The sequence below is a fragment of the Bos indicus genome, chromosome 5 (genome assembly GCF_029378745.1).
Source record: "Bos indicus isolate NIAB-ARS_2022 breed Sahiwal x Tharparkar chromosome 5, NIAB-ARS_B.indTharparkar_mat_pri_1.0, whole genome shotgun sequence".
Lineage (NCBI taxonomy): Eukaryota > Metazoa > Chordata > Mammalia > Artiodactyla > Bovidae > Bos > Bos indicus.
This window is the reverse complement of record NC_091764.1, coordinates 6,105,420-6,122,207: the sequence shown is the minus strand read 5'-3', so window position 1 is coordinate 6,122,207 and position 16,788 is coordinate 6,105,420. Positions and strand designations below refer to the sequence as shown.

General features: G+C 43.4%; 1 protein-coding gene across 2 annotated transcripts in view; it reads left to right on the top strand.

Annotated features, from left to right (window-relative positions):
• Positions 1–368: 368 nt before the first annotated feature.
• The window catches only part of OSBPL8 (oxysterol binding protein like 8), a 166,933-nt gene continuing 150,513 nt past the window's right edge, over positions 369–16,788 (top strand). For both annotated transcript variants that reach the window (XM_070788841.1, XM_070788839.1), the window contains exon 1: positions 369–742. The gene's annotated coding sequence lies outside the window, so the exon portion shown is untranslated. The remainder of the gene's footprint in view (positions 743–16,788) is intronic.

The window sequence follows — 16,788 nt, the reverse complement described above, 5'->3', positions numbered from 1 at the left end:
AAGCCCCAGGCTGGGGAATTGGGGGGACCCTGAGTCCTACCCGGGAGCTCTGCGGGACAGTCTCCTTAGTTTAGGCAGGGCCCTGCAAGACCGGTCCCAAAGGCCTCGCCTCAACAGGCGCGGGGTGGGCGAGTGGGTTCGCTTCCCGAGCCCGCCCCAGGATGTCCAGAGGCGTTTTCTGCCGCGATAAGACTCCGCCCGAACCAGCTGTTGACAGTTACTCCCGCGCGGCCGACGCCCGCTCAGCTGGAGACGCTTCGTCACCGCCTCCGCACGTCGTCACGTGACGGGAAGGGGGCGTGACCGAGCCCGCCAACAGGGGGCGGGGCCGGGGCGGGTCCTCGAATGTGAAGGAGCTTGGCGGCTCCAGAGGCCCAGAGCGGCGGCGGCGCGGCCTATGACAGCATCAGGCTGCGACGTGTTCCCGGGCGGGAGGCGGTGGTAGCGGCAGCCCCAGCGGCTGCAGCGATAGCTGTCGCCGGCGCGGTAGCCGCTGCGGGTAGCCGGCAGACGGAGGTGGGGGCCCGCCCCTGCCGGCAGACCGTAGGGCCGGCGTTCCCGCCTTCTTCGCGGGCCGAGTGGGTACTGCCTTCTCGGCCGCGAGGCAGCGCCCTTGGGCTGGGCTCGTGCCCCAGCTGCCGCCGGCGACTGCGGCCGAGAGAAGTTGGGGTCCGACTGGACGCGTGCGGGGTCCCACAGGAACCGACCGCCCGCGCCCCGCCTCTCTGGGGGCTGCGCACCGGTGAGTGTAGCGTGGGTCTCTTGTGTCCGCACCCTCCGGGCGGCGGCACCCCTGCCTCGCACGTTCTGCGCTCGGGCCGGCGGGGACTGCGGGCACCCCGCGCCGGGGAGGCTTCCTTTGGTCCCTGTGTCCCCTCTTGGAGTGGGACATTCCAAAGGCTGGAGAGGATGGAGTGCTTTGAGGCCCACGGTGAGTGCGTCTGCAACCTCACAAAGCCGCAGCAGGGGTAGGGGGCCGGTACCGTCTTTTGGACGGCCCCGAGCGTCGGCCCCCGCCCGAAGTTTGCTTGGGCGGACGGCGGGGTCTCGCCGGAAGCCCTGGCGCCGGGGAGAGTGGCGCTTTGTCTCTTGATGCAGTTTAGGCGAGGCTCCCGTTTTCCTGTGACAGCCCCGGAGGAGGGCTGTGGCGCGCACCGCAGACCGCGCCCGCCCTTGGGAGAGCCGAGCGCCACGGTGTTGTTCCTCTAAACCTCAGTTCCTGTGGCCTTCTTGTAGCGTAGGAGGAAGGCAAAGCCTTTGCTGTACTTTTAAATTTAGTGTTTGTGTCTGATCCCTTTCTGGAGAATGGAATCGGGTTCCAAGAAGCTTCACAAAGAGCCTGCCTTTGGTTCATTGAGCCATCCACTCAAGACCGGCCCAGCCGAAGCAACAGTATATGCAGATTTTCCATTCACAAAAGTCATTCGACACTCTTTATGAGAGACATCTGCGATTGGGGAACGTACCTAACTTAATTTTGTCTAAATACTTCCTGAAATAATAGGTAACTTGGAAAGGAAAGTGAAGTCGCTCAGTCGTGTCCGACTCTTTGCGACCCCATGGACTGTAGCCTACCAGGCTCCTCTGTCCATAGGATTTTCCAGGCAGTAGTTTTGGAGTGGATTGCCATTTCCTTCTCCAGGGGATCTTCCCGACCCAGGGATCGAACCCGGGTCTCCCGCATTGTAGACAGACGCTTTACCGTATGAGCCACCTACTTAAATAGATGGAGAAATTTACCCGATTGATGTTATATGCATATTTATTTTAAACAATTTAATGAGGTTTTTGTCTTTCTGATGCTGGAAGATGTAAATGACTTCTAAGTAGTATTACATTGCACTGTGTATGGTAGGGTTATTCGTTTTTAATTAACTTTCTCTGAAACTTAGCTTCAAATTAGAGCCACTGCACCCCACTCCAGTACTCTTGCCTGGAAAATCCCATGGACGGAGGAGCCTCGTAGGCTGCAGTCCATGGGGTCGCGAAGAGTCGGACACGACTGAGCGACTTCACTTTCACTTTTCACTTTCATGCATTGGAGAAGGAAATGGCAACCCACTCCAGTGTTCTTGCCTGGAGAATCCCAGGCACGGGAGAGCCTGATGGGCTGCCGTCTATGGGGTCGCACAGAGTCGGACACGACTGAAGCGACTTAGCAGCAGCAGCAGCAGCATAGGTCTTTTCAAAAATAATTATTTAAAAGTTTTGTTTTGTTTTGTTTTTTGGCCTCCCTTAAGATTCCAAGGATTGTGAATTCTTTGTTAGTTTCCGTCTTCTATCTCATCCAATGTTATCTAAACTTGATCAAACGGAAAGAATAGGGTGAATTTCTGTGCTTGCTCGAACCTGTTTTGCAGTGAAATTTTTAAGATCATGCTGGCTTTATGAAACAGGTTGGAGAAGGAAGAGTGTCCTCTATTACAGCTAATTTAAAATGTTACCCGTTTTTTTTTTGTTTGTTTTTTTGTTTTTTCATTAGTAACTGTGTGCGGAATGACTGCAACATGCCTGTTCAAAGTAATGGAAAAGGGAATAGATGAAACATAAGAACTACTTTTTAGGTCTTTATGGAGCTTAAGTTGTGTTCAAATTCCATGTGAACCGTTTGAGCCACAATACATTGTACACAGGTGCTTAGAAGGGCTGGTTTAATTAAACATGGTCATGGTTTATTTCTCTTTTATTGAATCATAGTATTTGTTGTAATTGTGATCTGTGAAAAGGTTTTTCACAGATTTTTTTTCCCCCAGTTAGAATATTATGACCTTTTAGAGGCAATCAAATGTTTCTTACAAAGCATTTATGGTACCTATAAATTTGGTAATATCTAGTTTTTAGGTTTCTTTTGAGTTGAAAAAGACATAAAAGATAGTTAAGAAACAAGTAATACAACTCTGTAATGGAATTATGCTTTAGTTTTAAGAAAAAAGTGGTAAAGTTATGAATTTACAAAACTTGCATTATAAAAACATCTCTCTTTTTAAGGAATTAATTGCATAATTTCTCTAATGAGTGTCCTTAGTACACTTAAACTTGGTTTATAAATAATCCTTCAAGAGCAGATCATTTGAATTGAAGCATGAAATGACAAAATAAAGAAATGATACTTAGAGTTATCTAATATTATTTTGGAAAATCTTTATCCTAATAATACTTGAAGTATTGTATTTTAATATTTACATCATAATATCCAAAGCTGAAAACTTTTATTGCAATGATCTTGGAGCATTGAGGAATTAAAAAGGTCCTATCTTATGAATATGACCTACAAATAATACATAAATGCAACTTGAATTAAGTCTCTGAGTACTTCATTAGTGAAGGTGGCTGTGTGCAGGGAAATTGAAGTAGAGTTTCCTTGTGGTTGGAACACAGAAAGAGCTATCTGGACTAATGTGTCAATATTTTCTTTTGGAAACCTCTGAAAGACTTTAGATCTATCCTTCCTTCCAGCTTGGTCCTCACCCCCTCATATATCCTCTTAAAGGCATGAAATTGAAGGTCTCATCTGGAACACTTGATAGAAGGATTTTTCCTCCCTGAAGAATGTTACCAAGTTTGCAAGGAGAGAGCTTTCTTCAGATACCTTGTAGGAAAGAGTTCTTGTCCTGAAACATCATACTCTTCTACCTTTTGTTAATTTTTGTTGTTAAAGGTGGAAACAATGTAAACTCTCCATGATAGCAAGAACTATTGAAGTTCCAAATGCTTAAGAGTTATTGAATGAAAAAATGTGGTTCCAGATATATGACTGGAAAGCAAAGAGGAGTATGTGATAATGTAATCCAGATTAGGTGCAAGGAAGGAGCTGACAAAAATGATGTAGGTGTCGAAGAAGGGAGGCAACTCATTTCATCTGGGGAACTTTCTTGGAAGAGGTGATTTTTCATTTAAGTCTTGACTGAAAGCGGTGTATCTGATGATAAGCAGATGTTTTCTAAGGGGCAGACAGCTTGAACCAAAGCATTAAATTGGACTGGGTAGTCATGCCAGATTAAACACAGTGAGTCTTTTTTGGTAACATGAATTTTTCTTCTTCCCTTCTGTTACCTCTCCTTGATAAAAGTGTTGACACACTTTATAAGAGCTGAAATTTAGAGTATTTGAGTTTTGGAAGTGACAATGGTAGAGTGAAAGCAGGAGCATTGATCTGGAGGTTGGAAAACTTGATGGGATTTCTGACTGCATTTTATACAAGAAATTAGGGGCTTCCTTGATAGCTCAGTTGATAAAGAAACTGCCTGCAGTGCAGGAGACCAGGGTTCAATTCCTGGGTCCGGAAGATCCTCTGGAGAAGGGATGGGCTACCCACTCCAGTATTCTTGGCCTTCTCTTGTGGCTCAGCTGGTTAAGAATCTGCCCACAATGTGGGAGACCTGGGTTCAATCCCTGGGTTGGCAAGATCCCCTGGAGAAGGGAAAGGCTACCCACTCCAGTATTCTGGTTTGGAGAATTCCGTGGACTGTATAGTCCATGGGGTTGCAAAGAATCAGACACTACTGAGTGACTTTCACTTTATATAAGAAAGCTAGGTAAACCACTGGGCCTTAGCTTTCTCATTTGTAAAAAGAGGAGAATAATCCTTATTCACATGGTTGTTGGGGAAATGAGATTACAAAATGTATGTCAAAGTGCCTATTTCATTTCCCCCCTCCAGACTTGAAACTTTTGTATTGGGATTTAACTGACGAACAATGTTGTGGTATTTTCAGGTGAACAACAAAGGGACTCAGCTATGCATATACATGTATCCATTCTCCCTGAACGCTCCCCCACCCCCCGGAAGTGCCTATTTCAGTACTAACAGATAGGAGAAATCAAATGTTAAATTACTTAAAACATTTATTTGTCATTAGAGCTTTAAAAAATATTTTGATGTATTTATCACAGACTCTGATATCTACTTATCTTTGCATTGACCCATTGTGTTACCTTTAAATTTACCAGTATCTAAATTCTAGATACTTAATTTTCTTTCAGTCAAGCATAATGTTTTCTGATAGAAATGAGGCTTAACTGTATTACTTCTTAATGTTACAAACCACAGGTAATGTTAGATACCTTAAATTTGTAAAGCTTTAAGGGATATGTGTTACTGAAAAATCTGAGCCTTTAGGCTTTCTTTACAGAATTTGTTTTTGAAGAAATTGTGCTTGCCTGTCATGCAATCTGTCTATTCACTGTTGTGAAAAAGAAAAAAAAGTACATTTTCCTGCTATTACAGAAAAAAAAATTACTGAAAATATCATCTGTATGTTTTTAGTGATCTGAGTGACTGTAAACCATGAGGAGTCTCTATCTGCTGTGTTTTAGTTTAGAATTCAATATTTTGTGAGCAGTCTTATAGACTTCTGCATCATTCCTTATCTAAGCTTTTTGCTCTAGTAGCTGTGTATTCTTTCATGAATCTCAAAATTTCATTATACTTTGTGAACTCTTTACAGTGTTTAAATTAATAAAGCAAGCTGTCCTTTGTATAATATTTGAAAGGGAATTGTATTATGAAAAGACCAAAAAGAGTCTTGAATCTTCAAACAATAAGCCAGGTACCTACCATCTTCCATATTCACAAAGGACTGGGGGAAAAAAAAAGAGGAAACAGTTTTTGAACTTGAAGACTTTTCAAATAAAAAGGAAACTTTTTAATTCAGGATTGTTAAAAACATGATAGATTCAGAGGGAGATCGAAAGCTCCTGAAGGTGTCTTAGTAGGAGTGGTTAGTCATAATAATAATGGTAACTGATATGTGTTGAGGACTAACTGTGTATCCAGTACTTGCATATGCACTTGACTGTCATCCCCTCCCCCTGAATCAGGCTATTTTCTTGTCCCTTTTTAAACCTCAAGCACTGAGAGATTAAATGGTAGGCTGGAGAGCCCGGATTTGAACTAACCCTGAGTCACAGGGAGGGTAAGTAGCAGGTGGTGGAACTTGCCAAAAGGCTTTGAGTTCAGGGTTTAACCCGCCTTTTCACATCAGAACCTGACCTTGTAGCCATCACATTACACTGCCTTGTGTCGTTTTCTGGCAGTTGCCCCTTGTGTCGGGTCTTGACCTTTATGATCTTTCTCAGTCTATTTTGACTTCGTGATTTGATGAAAATACAGTTTGTAATAAGATTACCTCGATTTGCTTCATTTCATGTGTATTTGAATGACATCCTTTATTTTATGTGGAGTAAAGCAAATAATTCATTATTGTTCATTCAGTTGCCATTTTCTCACTCGGAAATTTCAGACTAAACTGGAATTGTATTTTAAGGTGATTTGTTACAATTTTTAAAATTAATACTTTTTTAAAAGAGTAAAACGAATGCACAGAATTGGTATGAGTGGGTTATTATGAGTGATATTTAAAGTTTTTATGAGTGACATTTAATCATACAAATCTACATAATTAAAATCCATCCTTTTGAAATGTCCATTGTTAAAATAACTTTTTTGGCTGCCAGATGCCACTGTTCGCAGGAGAAACAATAGAGTGGGAAAGACTAGAGATCTCCAAGAAACTTAGAGATACCAAAGGAACATTTCATGCAAAGATGGGCACAATAAACGACAGAAACAATATGGACCTAACAGAAGCAGAAGATACTAAGAAAAGGTGGCAAGAATACACAGAAGAACTATGCAAAATAGATCTTCACGGCCCAGATGACCATGACGGTGTGATCACTCACCAGAGCCACACATCCTGGAGTCCGAAGTCAAGTGGGCCTTAGGAAGCATCACTACAAACAAAGCTAGTGGAGGTGATAGAATTCCAGCTGAGATGTTTCAAATCCTAAGCAATGATGCTGTGAAAGTGCTGCACTCAATATGCCAGCCAATTTGGAAAACTCAGCAGTGGCCACAGGACTGGAAAAGGTCAGTTTTCATTCCAACCCCAAAGAAAGGCAATGCCAAAGAATGCTTAAACTACTACTCAATTACACTCATCTCACATGCTAGCAAAATAATGCTCAAAATTCTCCAAATCAGCCTTCAATATTATGTGAACTGAGAACTTGCAGATGTTGAAGCTGGATTTAGAAAAGGCAGAGAACCGGAGATCAAATTGCCAACATTTGTTAGATCATCGAAAAAGCAAAGAGAGTTCCAGAAAAACATATGCTTTATTGACTACGCCAAAGCCTTTGACTGTGTGGATCACATCAAACTGTGGAAAATTCTTAAAGATACAGAAATACCAGACCACCTGGCCTGCCTTCTGAGAAATCTGTATGCAGGACAAGAAGCAACAGTTAGAACCGGATATGGAATAACAGACTGGTTCCAAATTGGGAAAGGAGTACGTCAAGGTTATATATTGTCACCCTGCTTATTTAACTAATATGCAGAGTACATCATGAGAAACGCTCGGCTGGAGGAAGCACAAGCTGGGATCATGATTCCCAGGAGAAATATCAATAACCTCAGATATGCAGATGACACCACCACCCTTATGGCAGAAAGTGAAGAGGAACTGAAGAACCTCCTATTGAAAGTGAAAGGGGAGAGTGAAAAGCTGGCTTAAAACTCAACGTTCAGAAAACTCAGATCATGGCATCTGGTCCCATCACTTCATGGCAAATAGATGGGAAACAGTGGAAATAAAGACAGACTTTATTTTGGGGGGCTCCAAAATCACTGCAGATGGTGACTGCACCCATGAAATTAAAAGATGCTTGCTCCTTGGAAGAAAAGCTATAATCAACCTAGACAGCATATTATAAAGCAGAGACATTACTTTGCTGACAAAGGTTATCTTGTCAAAGCTATGATTTTTCCAGTAGTCATGTATGGATGTGAGAGTTGGACCATAAAGAAAGCTGAGTGCTGAAGAACTGATGCTTTTGAACTGTGTTGTTGTGAGAAGACTCTTGAGAGTCCCTTGGACTGCAAGGAGATCAAACCAGTCAGTCCTAAAGGAAATCCTGAATATTCATTGGAAGGACTGATGCTGAAGCTGAAGCTCCCAATGCTTTGGCCACCTGATGCGAAGAACTGACTTTATTGGGAAAGACCCTGATGCGGGGAAAGATTGAAGGCGGGATGAGAAAGGATGAGATGGTTGGATGGCATCACTGACTCGATGGACATGAATTGGAACTGGCTCCAGGAGTTGGTGATGGACAGGGAGGCCTGGCATGCTGCAGTCCATGGGGTCGCAAAGAGTTGGACATGACTGAGTGACTGAACTGACTAAACTGAACTGAGTTTGTCAGATTACTTAGCTTCTTAAAAGAAGGCTCATACTCCAGTGAAAATTATGAAATATGTGTATGTGCATTTTGATGGGGTGAGGGTATGGTATTTGATTGATACAAAAGTCACTGATTTCTGACCATGAATTTTAAATTATTATTAGGCTCAAACATCTTTTTTAATCAAAATAGGAATGATTACAATCAACACATTTTTGCCAATGAGAAATAAGTTTGCTTATTCCTGTAGCATAAAAATTCATGCTTTGGGATTCAACAAACACTTTGAAAGCTTTTTCTGCCTCCTCCTGGTTGTGGGAGCATTTTGCCTGCAAAGAATTGTCATTTGGCGAGAAGTCAGGTGAATATGGTAGAAGAGGCAAAACTTGGTAGCCCAATTCATTCAACTTTTGAAGCGTTGATTGTGCAATGTGCAATCGGGATTTGTCTTAGAGAAGAATTGGGCCCATTCTGTTGACCAATGCAGGCTTCAGGCATTGCGGTTTTCGATTCATCTCATTGATTTGCTGAGCATGCTTCTCAGATGTAGTGGTGTCACTGGGATTCAGAAAGCCGTATCAGATGGGCAGCAGACCAGCCAGCAGTGAACCATGACCTTTTTTTTGGTGCAAGTTTGACTTTGGGAAGTGCTTTGGAGCTTCTCAGTCCAACCACTCAGCTGGTCATTGCCGGTTTTATGCAATCCACTTTTCTTCGCATGTCACAATCCAGTCGAGAAGTGGTGTGTTGTTGTTGCATAGAATAAGAAAAGACGACACTTAGAAGTGATTTTTTTTGATTTTTGGTCAGCTCACGAGGTACCCACTTTTCAAGCTCTTTCACCTTTCCAGTTTGCTTCAAATGCCAAATGACCGTAGAATGGTCGATGTTGAGTTCTTTGGCGATTTCTAGTGTAGTTGTTATGGAGAAGGAAGTAGCAACCCACTCCAGTGTTCTTGCCTGGAGAATCTCAGGGAGGGGGGAGCCTGGTGGGCTGCCATCTGTGGGGTCGCACAGAGTTGGACATGACTGAAGCGACTTAGAGGAACCAGAGACCAAATTGCCAACATCCGCTGGATCATCAAAAAAGCAAGAGAGTTCCAGAAAAACATCTATTTCTGCTTTCTTGACTATGCCAAACCCTTCGACTGTGTGGATCACAATAAACTGTGGAACATTCTGAAAGAGATGGGAATACCAGACCACCTGACCTGCCTCTTGAGAAATCTGTATGCAGATCAGGAAGCAACAGTTAGAACTGGACATGGAACAACAGACTGGTTCCAAATAGGAAAAGGAGTACATCAAGGCTGTATATTGTCACCCTGCTTATTTAACTTCTATGCAGAGTACATCATGAGAAACACTGGGCTGGAAGAAGCACAAGCTGGAATTAAGATTGCCGGGAGAAACATCAATAACCTCAGATAAGCAGATGACACCACCCTTATGGCAGAAAGTGAAGAGGAACTAAAAAGCCTCTTGATGAAAGTAAAAGAGGAGAGTGAAAAAGTTGGCTTAAAGGTCAACATTCAGAAAATGAAGATCATGGCATCTGGTTCCATCACTTCATGGGAAATAGATGGGGACACAGTGGAAACAGTGTCAGACTTTATTTTTCTGGGCTCCAAAATCACTGCAGATGGTGACTGCAGCCATGAAATTAAAAGATGCTTACTCCTTGGAAGAAAAGTTATGACCAACCTAGATAGCATATTCAAAAGCAGAGACATTACTTTGCCAACAAAGGTCCATCTAGTCAAGCCTCTGGTTTTTCCAGTGGTCATGTATGGATGTGAGAGTTGGACTGTGAAGAAAGCTGAGCACCACAGAATTGATGCTTTTGAAAACTGTGGTGTTGGAGAAGACTCTTGAGAGTCCCTTGGACTGCAAGGAGATCCAAGCAGTCCATTCTGAAGGAGATCAGCCCTGGGATTTCTTTGGAAGGAATGATGCTAAAGCTGAAACTCCAGTACTTTGGCCACCTCATGTGAAGAGTTGACTCATTGGAAAAGACTCTGATGCTGGGAGGGATTGGGGGCAAGAGGAGAAGGGGATGACAGAGGATGAGATGGCTGGTTGGCATCACTGACTCGTTGGAAGTGAGTGTGAGTGAACTCCGGGAGTTGGTGATGGACAGGGAGGCCTGGCGTGCTGCAATTCATGGGTTCGCAAACAGTCGGACACGACTGAGCGACTGAACCGAACTGAATAGATTTGGGGAGACATAGTCCCGTTGAAGTAACACTTTCGTATGTTGTTCATTCATAGTACAAAATATGTTATTATTTTGTATGAGTAATGAGGTGACTTCCCTGGTGGTCTAGTGCCTGGGACTCCTCGCTTCCAGTGCAGGGGGCCCGGGTTCAATCCCTGATCGGGGAACTGGATCCCACATACCCCAGCTGGGAGTTCTCATGTGCAGCTCAAGATCCTACATGTCGCAACTGAGACCTGGAGCAGCCAAATAAATATTTATTTTTTAAAAAAAGAATAAGGAGTTGGGATTCCTTTGATGTGAAGACACAGGTACACTGTAAAGTGGAGAGTAGGGTGAGGCACTTCTGAGAACGAGTTTTGCTTACTGTATAATTTTGCCTATTGTTTTGACTATAATAAGTTAAGATCAACAATCCAGAAGCAGAGAAAAACAGTGCTGTGCATCATAGTGGGGGAATTGTAATAGTCCCCTGGGCTGTTTTGCAAGGTGTGAATGCTTTATAAATATTCATTAATGATCATGAAAGGAGTTTCTTACTACCTAATATTTTAGAAAGCTAGAGAGGCAGACTAGAACAGGCTCTGGAGCCAGACTGCTTCACTCAGAACCTCCACAGCCATGTAACTAGCTCATTGCCTTGTCCTGACCCTCTGTGACATGAGAGTGCTGCAGGCAAAGACAATGGTGTCTTCAGGCACAGCAAGACCAGGAGATGCACCCTGTGAGTTTCCTGTTTTTCTTACGTGGTATGAAAGAGATCTGGAAGTTCTCACATAATCCAAGTGCAGGAAATAGAAGTTAGCAGAGTGAGAGCCAGCCCGCCTGTCCTGCGGGGACTGGTGTGAGCCGAAGAACCACCTAGATCCTAGAGGTTGTGGGGAGGGCGGCTGCTTGGGAGAGGTAGCTGAGGCCCTAAGAATATCCATACCAGCAGGAGCTGAGGTGGGGCCAAGTCAGGAGGCCCACTGGATGCTGTTGCAGCATCCTCATCAGTGTATGCCATTGTGACCCTGCTGCTGCTGCTAAGTCGCTTCAGTTGTGTCCGACTCTGTGTGACCCCATAGACGGCAGCCCACATGGCTCCTCCGTCCCTGGGATTCTCCAGGCAAGAACACTGGAGTGGGTTGCCATTTCCTTCTCCAATGCATGAAAGTGAAAAGTGAAAGGGAAGCCGCTCAGTCGTGTCCGACTGTCAGCGACCCCATGGACTACAGCCCACCAGGCTCCTCCGTCCATGGGGTTTTCCAGGCAAGAGTACTGGAGTGGGGTGCCATCGCCTTCTATCAAACCTCAAAGGCTGATGAGGACCCAGAGGGCAGTCCATGGGTCCACATTCAGACCAATCATGACATTCCCTGTGCCCACAGAAGCTTTCCTCTACATCCAAATACCATCATAAGAATAAGGAACAGAGAAACTGTAAACGTTTTTCTATAGAAGTCTGAAGAGTTCCTGTGAAACAGGGTTTCTCTGGCTTGGCTTCGTGGACATACTGGGCTGGATAACTCTCTGTGTGATGATGGTTTCCTGTACATTGCAGACTGTAGAACAGCATCCATATCGTCTGCCTGTTAGATGCCAGTGGAAACTCCATCAGTGTACCGCCAGAGTGTCTCTAGATATTGCCAGATGTCCCCTGGGGGCAAATCCCCAGTGGAGAACCGCTACCTCAGAAACTGGAGTTAACCTGAAAGAAATTATTTTAAATTGAAACAAGCTTACCTTTAATTAAAGGTATTTTTCTCCCCTTTGGAGATGGGTGGAGTTCATGGGGGAGGTTTGTTTATGGATATGCAACAGAGGAAGCTATGTTGTTTTTATAAAATAGTTTCTATTGAATCTACACTTAACACTAATTTATCAGCTTAGACATTGTCTGGATTTTCCACTTTTTCTTTCTTCCTCTCTCTTCTTTCTAGACTGGTAGCTATGGTTGTTATTGCTAAACACATTTCCCTTATCCCCCCAACCCCAGCTGTGATGTCCCTATGTCCATCTCTAAATAACAAAAACCAGTATATAGTTTTGATGCTGCTGCTAAGTCGCGTCAGTCATGTCTGACTCTGTGCGACCCCACCGACGGCAGCCCAACAGGGTTCTCTGTCCCTGGGATTCTCCAAGCAAGAATACAGGAGTGGGTTGCCATTTCCTTCTCCAATGCATGAAAGTGAAAACTGAAAGGGAAGTCGCTCAGTCGTGTCCCGACTCCTTGCGACCTCATGGACTGCAGCCCACCAGGCTCCTCCGTCCATGGGATCCTCCAGGCAAGAGTGCTGGAGTGGGGTGCCATTACCTTCTAAACTTACTTGATCTTTTTTCTGGAGTACATCCTCAACTAACTTCCAAAAAAGTGTGTTTGAGAGGCAAATTTTCTGAATTTCTATATATAAAATGTCTTCATTCTGTTTCCATATTTAACTGATAGTTCAAGTACAATCCTAAAGGAAGTCAGTCCTGAATGTTCATTGGAAGGACTGATGCTGAAGCTGAAGCTCCAATACTTTGGCCACCTGATGTGAAGAACTGACTCATTTGAAAAGACCCTGATGCTGGGAAAGATTGAAGGTAGGAGGAGAAGAGGGCAACAGAGGATGAGATGGTTGGATGCCATCACTGACTCGATGGACATGAGTTTGAGCAAGTTCTGGGAGTTGGTGATGGGCAGGGAGGCCTGGCATGCTGCAGTCCATGGGGTCGCAAAGAGTCAGACACGACTGAACTACTGAACTGACTGACTCTGGTACAATATTGTAGGTTGCAAATGACTTTCCTTTGAAACTTTGGAAAGCAGTGCTTGGTTGTCTTCCAGCACTTGGTTCGAAGTCAGATGCCATCTAATTCCCTATCCTTTGAAGGTGATTTGTTCTTTATTCTGACTGAAAACTTTGAGGATATTCTCTATTTCGTCTTTTTGCTGGAAACTCAACGAGGAGTGCATGTTTTTGTTTTGTTTTGGTTGTATTTGTTACAGGCATTCAATTCCCCATATTTGAGTCAGATTGTTCAACTCTAAGAAATCCTCTTCTGCCTTTGATCTTTTCTTTCTGTTTCCTTGTTTGTTCTACCATAGGCAGATTTTTCTTGCTTGGACTGATCCTCATCTTATTTTTGCTTTCGTACTTTGTGCTTTTCTTAGCTCTATGTTCAGGTGACTTTTTTCCCCCTAGTTTATTGGGCTGATTTTTTGAGGAGAGGGTAATCTATGGATTTTCTTGTTCTCTTTTTCTGCCATTCTTTTCTTGTTTTATGTTTTAGTGCTCTCTTTAGTCTCAGAATATGCAAAGTAACATTTTTAAAAGGCATTTTGTGTTTCCTCAAATATTTCCTTCTCCTGTCAGCTTTTATGTTTGTTTTTGTAATCTCTTTTTTCTTACTTAGTTTTCCTTATATGCCTGGTGATGCTTAGTTGACTCTCATTAATGTTTCAGAAAGAAGGACCAGCTTCCTGGTCTGGATATCCCCCTCCCACTCCGTTCCTTGGACTGCTTTCAGTATTAGGTTTTTTCCTTTGAATAGGAATTCTAGGCACAGCACTTCGTGGACAGGACATTATTGAGTGGGGCCTGTCTGTTGGCAAGTGTTGTGTTGAGGGGGAGGGGAGCCAGGCCATGGGCCCTCAAAGTTCCAGGCTGTTGTCCAGTTGTTCAGTCGTGTCTGACTCTTTGCGACCCCATGGACTGCAGCACCCCAGGCTTCCCTGTCCACCATCTCCCGGCGCTTGCTCAAACTTATGTCCATTGAGTCAGTGGTGCCGTCCAGCCATCTCGTCCTCTGTCGTCCCCTTCTCCTTCTGCCGACAGTCTTTCCCAGCATCAGGGTCTTTTCTAGTGAGTTCGCTCTTAGCATCAGATGGCCAAAATATTGGAAATTCAATCTCAGTATCAGTCCCTCCAGTGAATACTCAGGATTGATTTCCTTTAGGATTGACTAGTTTGATATCTTTGCAGTCCAAGGGACTCTCAAGAGTCTTCTCCAACACCACAGTTCCAAAGCATCAATTCTTTGGTCCTCAGCCTTCCTTATGGTCCAACTCTCACATCCATACATGACTACTGGAAAAACCATAGCTTTGGCTGGATGGACCTTTGTCAGCAGGGTGATGTGTCTGCTTTTCAGTACACTGTCTGGGTTTGTCATATCTTTTCTTCCAAGGAGCAAGTGTCTTTTAATTTCATGGTTGCAGTCATCATCTGCAGTGATTTTGGAGCCCAAGAAAATAAAGTCTCTCACTGTTTCCATTGTTTCTTCATCTGTTTGCCATGAAGTGATGGGACCAGATTCCGTAATCTTAGTATTTTAAATGTTGTATTTTAAGCCAGAGTTTTCACTCTTCTCTTTGACCTTCATCAAGAGGCTCTTCAGTTCCTCTTTGCTTTCTGCCGTAAAGTTGGTGTCTTCCACATATCTGAGGTAATTGATATTTCTCCCAGCAATCTTGATTCCAGCTTGTGCTTCATCCAGCCCACCATTTCTCTGCATATAAGTTATGATGTACTCTGCATATAGGTTAAAGAAGCAGAATGACAATATACAGGTTAGAAGCATTTATTACTCTGGGCCAGCACCCCACTCCAGTACTCTCGCCTGGAAAATCCCATGGATGGAGGAGCCTGGAAGGCTGCAGTCCATGGGGTCGCTGAGGGTCAGACACGACTGAGTGACTTCCCTTTCACTTTCCACTTTCATGCACTGGAGAAGGAAATGGCAGCCCACTCCAGTGTTCTTGCCTGGAGAATCCCAGGGATGGGGAAGCCTGGTGGGCTGCCGTCTATGGGGTCACACAGAGTTGGACACGACTGAAGTGACTTAGCAATAGCAATAGCAATAGCATCCCCTAGACGGGTATTCACTTTCTTCAGAGAAAGGCCGACTGTCATTTTGCCAGGGAGTAAATGCCGGTCGTTTAGGTGCTGCTTGGAGGTGGGTGTTGGGAAATGGAGCTGTCCCTTAAACAATCAGTCAGGTAATATATAATTCTCCTATTTTTAGCCCCACTATTTATTCCCACCCTTTGCTGAACTATTTACTTTGCAATAATGCTTCTCTGGGATTCTGTCAGATATATTGGTTCCCACCCTTTTATATAGAACAGATATATTCTATATAAATTTATATAAATAGATATTCTATAGGATAGAATGAGGCCGTGGCTTTCTCTGCTTGTTGTATCAAGCAATTTCATATCTATTTCATCTTTCATAAGCTTGTTGACTTTTCTCTCTGTACCGCTCATCTCCACTTCCGGTGTGTGTCTTATTTTTAATTTTTTTAGAATTTAAAGGTTACTCTCAATTTACAGTTATTACAAAATATTGGCTCTATTCCCCGTGTTGCACAGTACATCCTTGAGCCCATCCTACATGTAGTAGCATGTACTCCCATTTCCTGACCCTTATTTTGCCCCATCTCTGCTGTTAATTTCTTTGTTCTTATTATTCTTTTTCTGTATGAACTGTTTTTATGTCAATGGGATATCTGGAATAACTGGAGGGAAAATTTATATTTAGTCCATCATCTTTTGTTGGAGACCTTTCCTATCTTTTTATGTTGTTGTTAATGCAGGTTTATTCATAAAAACTGTGATCATGATACTATGTTGATGTACATTGGTATTTCTTCACTGTTGATTTGTAGAGGTGTTTGTGTCTTTCTGCCAGTTGGTCCTGAAATTTGGGTGCTTTTTGAATTCTTGTTTGCTGCTTCGTTTCTCTGTTTCCTCTCCTGTTGTCATCTGCCCCAGCCTGGACATGTCATTACGATTCTCTTGCCACTTCCACTTTGTCCCTCGAAAACTGAATGAGACCATTTAGAACTGTGTGTAAAATAGTATCTTTTCTCTAGAGAATGGTGTGTCACCTGTAAGCCCATGATTCCTGTCACATTGTGATTATTCATTATATGCTTTCTGTTTCTCAGCTGTGTCAAGGCAGATGAGGTGTTACTCTTTTTCATTTACTTCTCCGCCTTAATTGTGATATCTACTTTGGTTCCTTAGTTACTGATATTTTTCTCTATTACCTTTCTTTCTCTTCCTAATCATTTTTGGTACCTTAAATGTTGAGCTTAGATTGCCTGGGTGATTCACTAATGCCATAATTTTCATCTCCTTTTATTTTATACTCAGAAAAACTTCCCATCGTTGTTTGAATTCTGTATACTTTATTCTGGTTTTTATTTTCCAGTCTCCTTTCTCAAAGCTTTAGAGAAATTGATTGACTATGATGTATGGGGAGCAAACGCGTTTAGGCGTCTGTTTCCCCGTCTTCCGTGGTACTGCTGCACCTCTCTGTTAGTGTGCTCAGTCCTCTCATGAGGCTTTGTCATGCCTTCTTTTCCAGCGATGGTTTTGACTGCTGAGATGTCTTTTATGATTAGAG